Raw genomic sequence first — 16871 nt, 5'->3', positions numbered from 1 at the left:
GTGTGCCGTAGTGAGAGACACAAGGTGAGTGTGTGCGGGAGTGAGAGACACAAGGTGAGTGTGTGCGGGAGTGAGAGACACAAGGTGAGTGTGTGCGGGAGTGAGAGACACAAGGTGTGTGTGTGCGGGAGCGAGAGACACAGGTGAGTGTGTGCGGGATTGAGAGACACAGTGTGAGTATGTGTGGGAGCGAGACACAATTGAGTGTTTGCGGGAGCGAGAGACACAAGGTGAGTGTGTGTGGGAGCGAGAGACTCAAGGTGATTGTGTGCGGGAGCGAGAGACACAAGGTGAGTGTGTGCGGGAGCTACAGACACAAGGTGATTGTTTGAGGGAGTGACAGACACAAGGTGAGTGTTTGCAAGAGTGAGACACATTTTGCATGTGTGCGGGAGTGAGAGACACAAGGTGTGTTTGCGCGGAATGATAGACATGGTGAGTGTGTGCGGGAGTGAGAGAACAAGGTGAGGTCATGCTGGAGTGAGAGACACAAGGTGAGTGTGTGCGGGAGCGAGAGACAGAAAGTGAGTGTGTGCGAGAGTGACAGACACAAGGTGAGTGTGTGCGGGAGTGACAGACAAAAGGTGAGTGTGTGCGGGAGTGACAGACACCAGGTGATTGTTTGAGGGAGTGACAGACACAAGGTGAGTGTTTGCAAGAGTGGGACACATCTTGCATGTGTGCGGGAGTGAGAGACACAAGGTGTGTTTGCGCGGAATGAGAGACATGGTGAGTGTGTGCGGGAGTGAGAGACATAAGGTGAGTGTGTGCGGAAGTGAGACACAAGGTGAGTGTGTGCCTGATTGAGAGACACAATGTGAGTGTGTGCGGGAGTGAGAGAGACAAGGTGAGTGTGTGCGGGAGTGAGAGACACAAGGTGAGTGTGTGCGGGAGTGAGAGACACAAGATGAGTGTGTGCGGGAGTGAGAGACAGAATATGAGGGTGCGCGGGAGTGAGAGACACAAGTTGAGTGTGTGCGGCGGTGAGAGACAAAAGGTGAGTGTGTGCGGGAGTGAGACCTACAACGTGAGTGTGTGCGGGAGTGAGAGACACAAGGTGAGTGTGTGCGGGAGCGAGAGACACAAGGTGAGTGTGTGCGGGAGTGAGAGACACAAGGTGAGTGTGTGCGGGAGTGAGAGACACAAGTTGATTGTTTGAGGGCGTGACAGGCACAAGGTGAGTGTTTGCAAGATTGAGACACATTTTGCATGTGTGCGGCAGTGAGAGACACAAGCTGAGTGTGTGCTGGAGTGAGAGACAGAAGGTGAGTGTGTGCGGGAGCGAGAGGCAAAAGTTGAGTGTGTGCGGCAGTGACAGACTCAAGGTGATTGATTGAGGGAGTGACAGACTCAAGGTCAGTGTTTGCAAGAGTGAGACACATTTTGCATTTGTGCGGGAGTGAGAGACACAAGGTTTGTTTGCGCGGAATGAGAGACATGGTGAGTGTGTGCGGGGGTGAGAGACACAAGGTGAGTGTGTGCGGGAGTGAGCGACACAAGGGGAGTGTGAGCGGGAGTGAGAGACACAAGGTGAGTGTGTGCGGGAGTGAGAGACACAAGGTGAGTGTGTGCAGGAGTGAGAGAAACAAGGTGAGTGTGTGCGGGAGTGATAAACACAAGGTGAGTGTGCGGGAGCGAGAGACACAAGGCAGGTGTGTACGGGAGCGAGAGACACAAAGTGAGTGTGTGCCGGAGCGATAGAAACAAGGTGAGTGTGTGCGGGAGCGAGAGACACAAGGTGAGTGTGTGCGGGAGCGAGAGACACAAGGTGAGTGTTTCCGGGAGCGAGAGACACAAGGTGAGTGTGTGCGGGAGTGAGAGACACAAGGTGAGTGTGTGCGGGATTGAGAGACACAAGGTGAGTATGTGCAGGAGTTGGAGACTCAAGATGAGTGTGTGCGGGAGTGAGACAAACAAGGTGAGTGTGTGCGGGAGTGAGGCATACAAGGTGAGTGTGAGCGGGAGTGAGAGACACAAGGTGAGTGCGTGCGGGAGTGAGAGGCACAATGTGAGTGTGTGCGGGAGCGTGAGACACAGGTGAGTGTGTGTGGGAGTGACAGACACAAGGTGATTGTTTGCGGGAGTGACAGACACAAGGTGATTGTTTGTGGGCGTGACAGACACCAGGTGAGTGTGTGCGGGAGTGAGAGACACAAGGTGAGTGTGTGCGGGAGTGAGAGACACAAGATGAGTGTGTGCGGGAGTGAGAGACAGAAGATGAGGCTGTGCGGGAGTGAGAGTCACAAGGTGAGTGTGTGCGGGAGTGAGAGACACAATGTGTGTGTGTGCGGGAATGAGGCATACAAGGTGAGTTTGTGCGGGAGCGAGAGACACAAGGTGAGTGTGTGCGGGAGCGAGAGACACAAAGTCAGTGTGTGCCGGAGCGATAGACACAAGGTGAGTGTGTGCGTGATCGAGAGACTCAAGGTGAGTGTGTTCGGGAGCGAGAGACACAAGGTGAGTGTGTTCGGGAGCGAGAGACACAAGGTGAATGTGTGCGGGTGCGAGAGACACAAGGTGAGTGTGTGCGGGAGTGAGAGACACAAGGTGAGTGTGTGCGGGAGTGAGAGAGACAAGGTGAGTGTGTGCGGGATTGAGAGACAAAAGGTGAGTGTGTGCGGGAGTGAGAGACACAAGATGAGTGTGTGCGGGAATGACGCATACAAGGTGGGTGTGTGCAGGATTGAGAGACACAAGGTGAGTGCGTGCGGGAGTGAGAGACACAAGGTGATTGTGTGCGGGAGCGAGAGACACAAGGTGAGTGTTTGCGGGAGTGACAGACACAAGGTGATTGTTTGCGGGCGTGACAGACACCAGGTGAGTTTGTGCGGGAATGAGAGACACAAGGTGAGTGTGTGCGGGAGAGAGAGACACTAGATGAGTGTGTGCGGGAGTGAGAGACAAAAGATGAGTGTGTGCGGGAGTGAGAGACACAAGTTGAGTGTGTGCAGGGGTGAGAGAAACAAGGTGAGTGTGTGCGGGAGTGAGGCATACAACGTGAGTGTGTTCGGGTGTGAGAGAGACAAGGTGAGTGTGTGCGGGAGCGAGAGAAATAATGTGAGTGTGTGCTGGAGCGAGAGACACAAGGTGAGTGTGTGCGGGAGCGAGAGACACAGGGTGAGTATGTGCGGGAGCGAGAGACACGGTGAGTATGTGCGGGAGCGAGAGACACAAGGTGAGTGTGTGCGGGAGAGAGAGACACAAGGTGAGTGTGTGTGGGAGCGAGAGACACAAGGTGAGTGTGTGCGTGATCGACAGACACAAGGTGAGTGTGTGCGGGAGCGAGAGACACAAGGTGAGTCTGTGCGGGAGTGACAGAGACAAGGTGATTGTGTGCGGGAGTGACAGACACAAGGTGATGGTTTGAGGGAGTGACAGACACAAGGTGAGTGTTTGCAAGAGTGGGACACATCTTGCATGTGTGCGGGAATGAGAGACACAAGGTGTGTTTGCGCGGAATGAGAGACATGGTGAGTGTGTGCGGGAGTGAGAGACATAAGGTGAGTGTCTGTGAGATTGAGACACAATATGAGTGTGTGCCTGATTGAGAGACACAATGTGAGTGTGTGCGGGAGTGAGAGAAACAAGGTGAGTGTGCGCGGGAGTGAGAGACACAAGGTGAGTGTGTGCGGGAGTGAGAGACACAAGGTGAGTGTGTGCGGGAGTGAGAGACACAAGATGAGTGTGTGCGTGAGTGAGAGACACAAGGTGAGTGTGTGCGGGAGTGAGAGACACAAGGTGATTGTTTGAGGGCGTGACAGGCACAAGGTGAGTGTTTGCAAGAGTGAGACACATTTTGCATGTGTGCGGGAGTGAGAGACACAAGCTGAGTGTGTGCGGGAGTGAGAGACACAACGTGAGTGTGTGCTGGTGTGAGAGAGACAAGGTGAGTGTGTGCGGGAGTGAGAGACAGAAGGTGAGTGTGTGCGGGAGCGAGAGACAGAAGGTGAGTGTGTGCGGGAGTGAGAGGCAAAAGGTGAGTGTCTGCGGCAGTGACAGACACAAGGTGATTGTTTGAGGGAGTGACAGACACAAGGTGAGTGTTTGCAAGAGTGAGACACATTTTGCATGTGTGCGGGAGTGAGAGACACAAGGTGTGTTTGCGCGGAATGAGAGACATGGTGAGTGTGTGCGGGGGTGAGAGACACAAGGTGAGTGTGTGCGGGAGTGACCGACACAAGGGGAGTGTGAGCGGGAGTGAGAGACACAAGGTGAGTGTGTGCGGGAGTGAGAGACACAAGGTGAGTGTGTGCAGGAGTGAGAGACACAAGGTGAGTGTGTGCGGGAGTGATAGACACAAGGTGAGTGTGCGGGAGCGAGAGACACAAGGCGGGTGTGTGCGGGAGCGAGAGACACAAAGTGAGTGTGTGCCGGAGCGATAGAAACAAGGTGAGTGTGCGCGGAAGCGAGAGACACAAGGTGAGTGTGTGCGGGCGCGAGAGACACAAGGTGAGTGTTTCCGGGAGCGAGAGACACAAGGTGAGTGTGTGCGGGAGTGAGAGACACAAGGTGAGTGTGTGCGGGATTGAGAGACACAAGGTGAGTATGTGCAGGAGTGGGAGACACAAGATGAGTGTGTGCGGGAGTGAGACAAACAAGGTGAGTGTGTGCGGGAGTGAGGCATACAAAGTGAGTGTTTGCGGGATTGAGAGACACAAGGTGTGTGCGTGCGGGAGTGAGAGGCACAATGTGAGTGTGTGCGGGAGTGACAGACTCAAGGTGATTGTTTGAGGGAGTGACAGACTCAAGGTCAGTGTTTGCAAGAGTGAGACACATTTTGCATGTGTGCGGGAGTGAGAGACACAAGGTGTGTTTGCGCGGAATGAGAGACATGGTGAGTGTGTGCGGGGGTGAGAGACACAAGGTGAGTGTGTGCGGGAGTGAGCGACACAAGGGGAGTGTGAGCGGGAGTGAGAGACACAAGGTGAGTGTGTGCGGGAGTGAGAGACACAAGGTGAGTGTGTGCGGGAGTGAGGGACACAAGGTGAGTGTGTGCAGGAGTGAGAGACACAAGGTGAGTGTGTGCGGGAGTGATAGACACAAGGTGAGTGTGCGGGAGCGAGAGACACAAGGCGGGTGTGTGCGGGAGCGAGAGACACAAAGTGAGTGTGTGCCGGAGCGATAGAAACAAGGTGAGTGTGCGCGGGAGCGAGAGACACAAGGTGAGTGTGTGCGGGAGCGAGAGACACAAGGTGAGTGTTTCCGGGAGCGAGAGACACAAGGTGAGTGTGTGCGGGAGTGAGAGACACAAGGTGAGTGTGTGCGGGATTGAGAGACACAAGGTGAGTATGTGCAGGAGTGGGAGACACAAGATGAGTGTGTGCGGGAGTGAGACAAACAAGGTGAGTGTGTGCGGGAGTGAGACAAACAAGGTGAGTGTGTGCGGGAGTGAGGCATACAAGGTGAGTGTTTGCGGGAGTGAGAGACACAAGGTGAGTGCGTGCGGGAGTGAGAGGCACAATGTGAGTGTGTGCGGGAGTGACAGACACAAGGTGATTGTTTGCGGGAGTGACAGACACAAGGTGATTGTTTGCGGGAGTGACAGACACAAGGTGATTGTTTGTGAGCGTAACAGACACCAGGTGAGTGTGTGCGGGAGTGAGAGTCACAAGGTGAGTGTGTGCGGGAGTGAGAGACACAAGATGAGTGTGTGCGGGAGTGAGAGACAGAATATGAGGGTGTGCGGGAGTGAGAGACACAAGTTGAGTGTGTGCGGCGGTAAGAGACAAAAGGTGAGTGTGTGCGGGAGTGAGACCTACAACGTGAGTGTGTGCGGGAGTGAGAGACACAAGGTGAGTGTGTGCGGGAGCGAAAGAAACAAGGTGAGTGTGTGCGGGAGCGAGAGACACAAGGTGAGTGTGTGTGGGAGCGAAAGACACAGGGTGAGTGTGTGCGGGAGCGAAAGACACAAGGTGAGTGTGTGCGGGAGCGAGAGACACAAGGTGAGTGTGTGTGGGAGCGAAAGACACAGGGTGAGTGTGTGCGGGAGCGAGAGACACAGGGTGAGTATGTGCGGGAGTGAGAGACAAAGGTGTGTGTGTGCGGGAGCGAGAGACACAGGGTGAGTGTGTGCGGGAGCGAGAGACACAGTGTGAGTATGTGTGGGAGCGAGACACAATTGAGTGTTTGCGGGAGCGAGAGACACAAGGTGAGTGTGTGTGGGAGCGAGAGACTCAAGGTGATTGTGTGCGGGAGCGAGAGACACAAGGTGAGTGTGTGCGGGAGCGACAGACACAAGGTGATTGTTTGAGGTAGTGACAGACAAAAGGTGAGTGTTTGCAAGAGTGAGACACATTTTGCATGTGTGCGGGAGTGAGAGACACAAGCTGAGTGTGTGCTGGAGTGAGAGACAGAAGGTGAGTGTGTGCGGGAGCGAGAGGCAAAAGGTGAGTGTGTGCGGCAGTGACAGACTCAAGGTGATTGTTTGAGGGAGTGACAGACTCAAGGTCAGTGTTTGCAAGAGTGAGACACATTTTGCATTTGTGCGGGAGTGAGAGACAAAAGGTTTGTTTGCGCGGAATGAGAGACATGGTGAGTGTGTGCGGGGGTGAGAGACACAAGGTGAGTGTGTGCGGGAGTGAGCGACACAATGGGAGTGTGAGCGGGAGTGAGAGACACAAGGTGAGTGTGTGCGGGAGTGAGAGACACAAGTTGAGTGTGTGCAGGAGTGAGAGACACAAGGTGAGTGTGTGCGGGAGTGATCAACACAAGGTGAGTGTGCGGGAGCGAGGGACACAAGGCAGGTGTGTACGGGAGCGAGAGACACAAAGTGAGTGTGTGCCGGAGCGATAGAAACAAGGTGAGTGTGTGCGGGAGCGAGAGACACAAGGTGAGTGTGTGCGGGAGCGAGAGACACAAGGTGACTGTTTCCGGGAGCGAGAGACACAAGGTGAGTGTGTGCGGGAGTGAGAGACACAAGATGAGTGTGTGCGGGATTGAGAGACACAAGGTGAGTATGTGCAGGAGTGGGAGACACAAGATGAGTGTGTGCGGAAGTGAGACAAACAAGGTGAGTGTGTGCGGGAGTGAGGCATACAAGGTGAGTGTGAGCGGGAGTGAGAGACACAAGGTGAGTGCGTCCGGGAGTGAGAGGCACAATGTGAGTGTGTGCGGGAGCGCGAGACACAGGTGAGTGTCTGCGGGAGTGACAGACACAAGGTGATTGTTTGCGGGAGTGACAGACACAAGGTGATTGTTTGTGGGCGTGACAGACACCAGGTGAGTGTGTGCGGGAGTGAGAGACACAAGGTGAGTGTGTGCGGGAGTGAGAGACACAAGATGAGTGTGTGCGGGAGTGAGAGACAGAAGATGAGGCTGTGCGGGAGTGAGAGTCACAAGGTGAGTGTGTGCGGGAGTGAGAGACACAATGTGTGTGTGTGCGGGAATGAGGCATACAAGGTGAGTTTGTGCGGGAGCGAGAGACACAAGGTGAGTGTGTGCGGGAGCGAGAGACACAAAGTCAGTGTGTGCCGGAGCGATAGACACAAGGTGAGTGTGTGCGTGATCGAGAGACTCAAGGTGAGTGTGTTCGGGAGCGAGAGACACAAGGTGAGTGTGTTCGGGAGCGAGAGACACAAGGTGAATGTGTGCGGGTGCGAGAGACACAAGGTGAGTGTGTGCGGGAGTGAGAGACACAAGGTGAGTGTGTGCGGGAGTGAGAGACACAAGGTGAGTGTGTGCGGGAGTGAGAGACACAAGGTGAGTGTGTGCGGGAGTGAGAGACACAAGGTGAGTGTGTGCGGGAGTGAGAGTCACAAGATGAGTGTGTGCGGGAATGAGGCATACAAGGTGAGTGTGTGCAGGATTGAGAGACACAAGGTGAGTGCGTGCGGGAGTGAGAGACACAAGGTGATTGTGTGCGGGAGCGAGAGACACAAGGTGAGTGTTTGCGGGAGTGACAGACACAAGGTGATTGTTTGCGGGCGTGACAGACACCAGGTGAGTTTGTGCGGGAATGAGAGACACAAGGTGAGTGTGTGCGGGAGAGAGAGACACTAGATGAGTGTGTGCGGGAGTGAGAGACAAAAGATGAGTGTGTGCGGGAGTGAGAGACACAAGTTGAGTGTGTGCGGGGGTGAGAGACACAAGGTGAGTGTGTGCGGGAGTGAGGCATACAACGTGAGTGTGTTCGGGTGTGAGAGAGACAAGGTGAGTGTGTGCGGGAGCGAGAGAAACAAGGTGAGTGTGTGCTGGAGCGAGAGACACAAGGTGAGTGTGTGCGGGAGCGAGAGACACAGGGTGAGTGTGTGCGGGAGCGAGAGACACGGTGAGTATGTGCGGGAGCGAGAGACACAAGGTGAGTGTGTGCGGGAGAGAGAGACACAAGGTGAGTGTGTGTGGGAGCGAGAGACACAAGGTGAGTGTGTGCGTGATCGACAGACACAAGGTGAGTGTGTGCGGGAGCGAGAGACACAAGGTGAGTCTGTGCGGGAGTGACAGAGACAAGGTGAGTGTGTGCGGGAGTGAGAGACACAAGGTGAGTGTGTGCGGGATTGAGAGACACAAGGTGAGTATGTGCAGGAGTGGGAGACACAAGATGAGTGTGTGCGGGAGTGAGACAAACAAGGTGAGTGTGTGCGGGAGTGAGGCATACAAGGTGAGTGTGTGCGGGAGTGAGAGACACAAGGTGAGTGCGTGCGGGAGTGAGAGGCACAATGTGAGTGTGTGCGGGAGTGACAGACGCAAGGTGATTGTTTGCGGGAGTGACAGACACAAGGTGATTGTTTGCGGGATTGACAGACACAAGGTGATTGTTTGTGGGCGTGACAGACACCAGGTGAGTGTGTGCGGGAGTGAGAGTCACAAGGTGAGTGTGTGCGGGAGTGAGAGACACAAGATGAGTGTGTGCGGGTGTGAGAGACGGAATATGAGGGTGTGCGGGAGTGAGAGACACAAGTTGAGTGTGTGCGGCGGTGAGAGACAAAAGGTGAGTGTGTGCGGGAGTGAGACCTACAACGTGAGTGTGTGCGGGAGTGAGAGACACAAGGTGAGTGTGTGCGGGAGCGAAAGACACAAGGTGAGTGTGTGCGGGAGCGAGAGACACAAGGTGAGTGTGTGTGGGAGCGAAAGACACAGGGTGAGTGTGTGCGGGAGCGAGAGACACAGTGTGAGTATGTGCGGGAGTGAGAGACACAAGGTGTGTGTGTGCGGGAGCGAGAGACACAGGGTGAGTGTGTGCGGGAGCGAGAGACACAGTGTGAGTATGTGTGGGAGCGAGACACAATTGAGTGTTTGCGGGAGCGAGAGACACAAGGTGAGTGTGTGTGGGAGCGAGAGACTCAAGGTGATTGTGTGCGGGAGCGAGAGACACAAGGTGAGTGTGTGCGGGAGCGACAGACACAAGGTGATTGTTTGAGGGAGTGACAGACACAAGGTGAGTGTTTGCAAGAGTGAGACACATTTTGCATGTGTGCGGGAGTGAGAGACACAAGGTGTGTTTGCGCGGAATGAGAGACATGGTGAGTGTGTGCGGGAGTGAGAGAACAAGGTGAGGTCGTGCTGGAGTGAGAGACACAAGGTGAGTGTGTGCGGGAGCGAGAGACAGAAAGTGAGTGTGTGCGAGAGTGACAGACACAAGGTGAGTGTGTGCGGGAGTGACAGACACAAGGTGAGTGTGTGCGGGAGTGACAGACACAAGGTGATTGTTTGAGGGAGTGACAGACACAAGGTGAGTGTTTGCAAGAGTGGGACACATCTTGCATGTGTGCGGGAGTGAGAGACACAAGGTGTGTTTGCGCGGAATGAGAGACATGGTGAGTGTGTGCGGGAGTGAGAGACATAAGGTGAGTGTGTGCGGGAGTGAGACACAAGGTGAGTGTGTGCCTGATTGAGAGACACAATGTGAGTGTGTGCGGGAGTGAGAGAGACAAGGTGAGTGTGTGCGGGAGTGAGAGACACAAGGTGAGTATGTGCAGGAGTGGGAGACACAAGATGAGTGTGTGCGGGAGTGAGACAAACAAGGTGAGTGTGTGCGGGTGTGAGGCATACAAGGTGAGTGTGTGCGGGAGTGAGAGACACAAGGTGAGTGTGTGCGGGAGTGAGAGACACAAGGTGAGTGTGTGCGGGAGTGAGAGACACAAGATGAGTGTGTGCGGGAGTGAGAGACAGAATATGAGGGTGCGCGGGAGTGAGAGACACAAGTTGAGTGTGTGCGGCGGTGAGAGACAAAAGGTGAGTGTGTGCGGGAGTGAGACCTACAACGTGAGTGTGTGCGGGAGTGAGAGACACAAGGTGAGTGTGTGCGGGAGCGAGAGACACAAGGTGAGTGTGTGCGGGAGTGAGAGACACAAGGTGAGTGTGTGCGGGAGTGAGAGACACAAGTTGATTGTTTGAGGGCGTGACAGGCACAAGGTGAGTGTTTGCAAGAGTGAGACACATTTTGCATGTGTGCGGCAGTGAGAGACACAAGCTGAGTGTGTGCTGGAGTGAGAGACAGAAGGTGAGTGTGTGCGGGAGCGAGAGGCAAAAGGTGAGTGTGTGCGGCAGTGACAGACTCAAGGTGATTGTTTGAGGGAGTGACAGACTCAAGGTCAGTGTTTGCAAGAGTGAGAAACATTTTGCATTTGTGCGGGAGTGAGAGACACAAGGTTTGTTTGCGCGGAATGAGAGACATGGTGAGTGTGTGCGGGGGTGAGAGACACAAGGTGAGTGTGTGCGGGAGTGAGCGACACAAGGGGAGTGTGAGCGGGAGTGAGAGACACAAGGTGAGTGTGTGCGGGAGTGAGAGACACAAGGTGAGTGTGTGCAGGAGTGAGAGACACAAGGTGAGTGTGTGCGGGAGTGATCAACACAAGGTGAGTGTGCGGGAGCGAGAGACACAAGGCAGGTGTGTACGGGAGCGAGAGACACAAAGTGAGTGTGTGCCGGAGCGATAGAAACAAGGTGAGTGTGTGCGGGAGCGAGAGACACAAGGTGAGTGTGTGCGGGAGCGAGAGACACAAGTTGAGTGTTTCCGGGAGCGAGAGACACAAGGTGAGTGTGTGCGGGAGTGTCAGACACACGGTGAGTATGTGCAGGAGTGGGAGACACAAGATGAGTGTGTGCGGGAGTGAGACAAAGAAGGTGAGTGTGTGCGGGAGTGAGGCATACAAGGTGAGTGTGAGCGGGAGTGAGAGACACAAGGTGAGTGCGTGCGGGAGTGAGAGGCATAATGTGAGTGTGTGCGGGAGCGCGAGACACAGGTGAGTGTGTGCGGGAGTGACAGTCACAAGGTGATTGTTTGCGGGAGTGACAGACACAAGGTGATTGTTTGTGGGCGTGACAGACACCAGGTGAGTGTGTGCGGGAGTGAGAGACACAAGGTGAGTGTGTGCGGGAGTGAGAGACACAAGATGAGTGTGTGCGGGAGTGAGAGACAGAAGATGAGGCTGTGCGGGAGTGAGAGTCACAAGTTGAGTGTGTGCGGCGGTGAGAGACAAAAGGTCAGTGTATGCGAGAGTGAGACCTACAACGTGAGTGTGTGCGGGAGTGAGAGACACAAGGTGAGTGTGTGCGGGAGCGAGAGACACAAGGTGAGTGTGTGCGGGAGCGAGAGACACAAGGTGAGTGTGTGCGGGAGCGAGAGACACAGGGTGAGTGTGTGCGGGAGCGAGAGACACAGGGTGAGTATGTGCGGGAGTGAGAGACACAAGGTGTTTGTGAGCGGGAGCGAGAGACACAGGGTGAGTGTGTGCGGGAGCGAGAGACACAGGGTGAGTATGTGTGGGAGCGAGACACAATTGAGTGTTTGCGGGAGAAGAGACACAAGTTGAGTGTGTGTGGGAGCGAGAGTCACAAGGTGAGTGTGTGCGTGATCGATAGACACAAGGTGAGTGTGTGCGGGATTGAGAGACACAAGGTGAGTATGTGCAGGAGTGGGAGACGCAAGATGAGTGTGGGCGGGAGTGAGACAAACCAGGTGAGTGTGTGCGGGATTGAGGCATACAAGGTGAGTGTTTGCGGGAGTGAGAGACACAAGGTGAGTGCGTGCGGGAGTGAGAGGCACAATGTGAGTGTGTGCGGGAGCGCGAGACACAGGTGAGTGTGTGCGGGAGTGACAGACACAAGGTGATTGTTTGCGGGAGTGACAGACACAAGGTGATTGTTTGTGGGCGTGATAGACACCAGGTGAGTGTGTGCGGGAGTGAGAGACACAAGGTGAGTGTGTGCGGGAGTGAGAGACACAAGATGAGTGTGTGCGGGAGTGAGAGACAGAATATGAGGGTGCGCGGAAGTGAGAGACACAAGTTGAGTGTGTGCGGCGGTGAGAGACAATAGGTGAGTGTGTGCGGGAGTGAGACCTACAACGTGAGTGTGTGCGGGAGTGAGAGACACAAGGTGAGTGTGTGCGGGAGCGAGAGACACAAGGTGAGTGTGTGCGGGAGCGAGAGACACAAGGTGAGTGCGTGTGGGAGCGAGAGACACAGGGTGAGTGTGTGCGGGAGCGAGAGACACAGGGTGAGTATGTGCGGGAGTGAGAGACACAAGGTGTGTGTGTGCGGGAGCGAGAGACACAGGGTGAGTGTGTGCGGGAGTGAGAGACACAGGGTGAGTATGTGTGGGAGCGAGACACAATTGAGTGTTTGCGGGAGCGAGAGACACAAGGTGAGTGTGTGCATGATCGATAGACACAAGGTGAGTGTGTGCGGGAGCGAGAGACACAAGGTGAGTGTGTGCGGGAGCGACAGACAGAAGGTGATTGTTTGAGGGAGTGACAGACACAAGGTGAGTGTTTGCAAGAGTGAGACACATTTTGCATGTGTGCGGGAGTGAGAGACACAAGGTGTGTTTGCGCGGAATGAGAGACATGGTGAGTGTGTGCGGGAGTGAGAGAACAAGGTGAGGTCGTGCGGGAGTGAGAGACACAAGGTGAGTGTGTGCGGGAGCGAGAGACAGAAAGTGAGTGTGAGCGAGAGTGACAGACACAAGGTGAGTGTGTGCGGGAGTGACAGACACAAGGTGAGTGTGTGCGGGAGTGACAGACACAAGGTGAGTGTGTGCGGGAGTGGCAGACACAAGGTGATTGTTTGAGGGAGTGAGAGACACAAGGTGAGTGTTTGCAAGAGTGGGACACATCTTGCATGTGTGCGGGAGTGAGAGACACAAGGTGTGTTTGCGCGGAATGAGAGACATGGTGAGTGTGTGCGGGAGTGAGAGACATAAGGTGAGTGTGTGCGGGAGTGAGACACAAGGTGAGTGTGTGCCTGATTGAGAGACACAATGTGAGTGTGTGCGGGAGTGAGAGAGACAAGGTGAGTGTGTGCGGGAGTGAGAGACACAAGGTGAGTGTGTGCGGGAGTGAGAGACAAAAGGTGTGTGTGTGCGGGAGTGAGAGACACAAGGTGAGTGTGTGCGGGAGTGAGAGACACAAGGTGATTGTTTGATGGCGTGACAGGCACAAGGTGATTGTTTGCTAGAGTGAGACACATTTTGCATGTGTGCGGGAGTGAGAGACAGAAGCTGAGTGTGTGCGGGAGTGAGAGACAGAAGGTGAGTGTGTGCGGGAGCGAGAGGCAAAAGGTGAGTGTGTGCGGCAGTGACAGACACAAGGTGATTGTTTGAGGGAGTGACAGACTCAAGGTCAGTGTTTGCAAGAGTGAGACACATTTTGCATGTGTGCGGGAATGAGAGACACAAGGTGTGTTTGCGCGGAATGAGATACATGGTGAGTGTGTGCGGGGGTGAGAGACACAAGGTGAGTGTGTGCGGGAGTGAGCGACACAAGGGGAGTGTGAGCGGGAGTGAGAGAAACAAGGTGAGTGTGTGCGGGAGTGAGAGACACAAGGTGAGTGTGTGCAGGAGTGAGAGACCCAAGGTGAGTGTGTGCGGGAGTGATAAACACAAGGTGAGTGTGCGGGAGCCAGAGACACAAGGCGGGTGTGTACGGGAGCGAGAGACACCAAGTGAGTGTGTTCCGGAGCGATAGAAACAAGGTGAGTGTGTGCGGGATCGAGAGACACAAGGTGAGTGTGTGAGGGAGCGAGAGACACAAGGTGAGTGTTTCCGGGAGCGAGAGACACAAGGTGTGTGTGCGGGAGTGAGAGACATAAGGTGAGTGTGTGCGGGATTGAGAGACACAAGGTGAGTATGTGCAGGAGTGGGAGACACAAGATGAGTGTGTGCGGGAGTGAGACAAACAAGGTGAGTGTGTGCGGGAGTGAGGCATACAAGGTGAGTGTGTGCGGGAGTGAGAGACACAAGGTGAGTGCATGCGGGAGTGAGAGGCACAATGTGAGTGTGTGCGGGAGCGCGAGACACAGGTGAGTGTGTGCGGGAGTGACAGACACAAGGTTATTGTTTGCGGGAGTGACAGACACAAGGTGATTGTTTGTGGGCGTAACAGACACCAGGTGAGTGTGTGCGGGAGTGAGAGACACAACGTGAGTGTGTGCGGGAGTGAGAGACACAAGATGAGTGTGTGCGGTAGTGAGAGACACAAGATGAGTGTGTGCGGGAGTGAGAGACAGAAGATGAGGCTGTGCGGGAGTGAGAGACACAAGTTGAGTTTGTGCGGCGGTGAGAGACAAAATGTCAGTGTGTGCGGGAGTGAGACCTACAACGTGATTGTGTGCGGGAGTGAGAGACACTAGGTGAGTGTGTGCGGGAGCGAGAGACACAAGGTGAGTGTGTGCGGGAGTGAGAGACACAAGGTGTGTGTGTGCGGGAGCGAGAGACACAAGGTGAGTGTTTGCGGGAGCGAGAGACACAAGGTGAGTGTGTGTGGGAGCGAGAGACACAAGGTGAGTGTGTGCGTGATCGATAGACACAAGGTGAGTGTGCGCGGGAGCGAGAGACACAAGGTGAGTGTGTGCGGGAGCGACAGACACAAGGTGATTGTTTGAGGGAGTGACAGACACAAGGTGAGTGTTTGCAAGAGTGAGACACATTTTGCATTTGTGCGGGAGTGAGAGACACAAGGTGTGTTTGCGCGGAATGAGAGACATGGTGAGTGTGTGCGGGAGTGAGAGAACAAGGTGAGGTTGTGCGGGAGTGAGAGACACAAGGTGAGTGTGTGCGGGAGTGAGAGACAGAAAGTGAGTGTGTGCGAGAGTGACAGATAAAGGTGATTGTTTGCGGGAGTGACAGACAAAAGGTCATTGTTTGCGGGCGTGACAGACAGAAGGTGAGTGTGTGGGGGAGTGAGATACACAAGGTGAGTGTGTGCGGGAGTGAGAGACACAAGATGAGTGTGTGCGGGAGTGAGAGACAGAAGATGAGTGTGTGCGGGAGTGAGAGACACAAGGTGAGTGTGTGCTGGAGTGAGAGATACAATGTGAGTGTGTGCGGGAGTGAGGCATACAAGGTGAGTTTGTGCGGGACGAGAGACACAAGGTGAGTGTGCGGGAGCGAGAGACACAAAGTGAGTGTGTGCTGGAGCGATAGACAGTAGGTGAATGTGTGCGGGATCGAGAGACTCAAGGTGAGTGTGTTCGGGAGCGAGAGACACAAGGTGAGTGTGTTCGGGAGCGAGAGACACAAGGTGAGTTTGTGAGGGAGTGAGAGAGAAGGTGCGTTTGTGTGGGAGTGAGAGAGAAGGTGAGTTTGTGTGGGAGTGAGAGAGAAGGTGAGTTTGTGTGGGAGCGAGAGAGAAGGTGAGTTTGTGTGGGAGTGAGAGAGAAGGTGTGTTTGTGTGGGAGTGAGAGAGTAGGTCCGTTTGTGTGGGAGGGAGAGAGAAGGTGCGATTGTGTGGGAGTGAGAGAGAAGGTGCGTTTGTGTTGGAGTGAGAGAGAAGGTGCATTATTGTTGGATTGAGAGCGAAGTTGCATTTGTGTGGGAGTGTGTGAAAAGGAGCGTTAGTGTGGGAGTGACAGAGAAGGTGCGTTTGTTTGGGAGTGAGGGAGAGGGTGCGTTTGTGTGGGAGTGAGAGAGTAGGTGCATTTGTGTGGGAGTGAGAGAGAGGGTGAGTTTGTGAGGGAGTGAGAGAGAGGGTGCGTGTGTGGTGTGGGAGTGCGAGAGAGGGTGCATGCGGAAGTGAGACAGTGGGTGCATGCAGGAGTGAGAGAGAGGGTGCGGCGGGAGTGAGAGAGAGGGTGCATGTGGGAGTGAGAGAGAGGGTGCATGTGGGAGTGAGAGAGAGGGTGCATGTGGGAGTGAGAGAGAGGGTGCGTGTGGGAGTGAGAGAGAGGGTGCGTGTGGGGGAATGAGATAGAGGGTGTGTGTATGTGTGGGAGGGAGAGAGAGGGTCTGTGTGTGTGGGAGAGAGAGAGATGGTATGTGTGTGTCTGGCAGTGAGAGAGAGGGAGTGGCACTGAGAGAGAAGGTGTGGGACTGAGAGAGAGGAAGTGTGTGTGTGTGGAATTTACAGAGAGGGTTTGTGTGTGGGAGTGAGAGACAGGGTGTGTGTGTGTTGGGAAGGGTGAGGGAGGGTGTGTCCGGGAGGGAGAGAGAGGGTCTGTGTGTGAGTGGGAGAGAGAGAGATGGTGTGTGTGCGGGAGGGAGAGAGAGGGTGAGTGTGTGTGGGAGTGAGGGAGAGGGTGTGTGTGTGTGTGGGACAGAGAGAAAGTGTGCGTGTGTATGGGATTGAGAGAGAGGGTGTGTTTGTGGGAGTGAGAGAGAGGGTGTGTCTGTGTGGGACTGAGAGAGATGGTGTGTGTTTGCGCCCATGGGAGTGACAGAGAGGGCGTGTGTGTGTGGGAGTGAGAGAGAGTGTGTGTGTGGGAGTGAGAGCACGTGTGTGTGTGGGAGTGAGAGACAGGGTGTGTGTGTGATTGGGACTGAGAGAGAGTGTGTGCGTTTGTGTGGGAGTGAGAGAGAGTGTGTTTGTGTGGGAGTGTGAGAGATGGAGTTTGTGTGGGAGTGAGAGAGAGTGAGTTTGTGAGGGAGTGAGAGAGAGGGAGGTTGTGTGGGAGTGAGAGAGAGGGTGTGTGTTTGCGAGTGTGAGAGAGGGTGTGTTT

The sequence above is a fragment of the Carcharodon carcharias genome, chromosome 14, assembly GCF_017639515.1.
Source record: "Carcharodon carcharias isolate sCarCar2 chromosome 14, sCarCar2.pri, whole genome shotgun sequence".
NCBI lineage: Eukaryota > Metazoa > Chordata > Chondrichthyes > Lamniformes > Lamnidae > Carcharodon > Carcharodon carcharias.
This window is presented reverse-complemented; position numbering follows the sequence as displayed.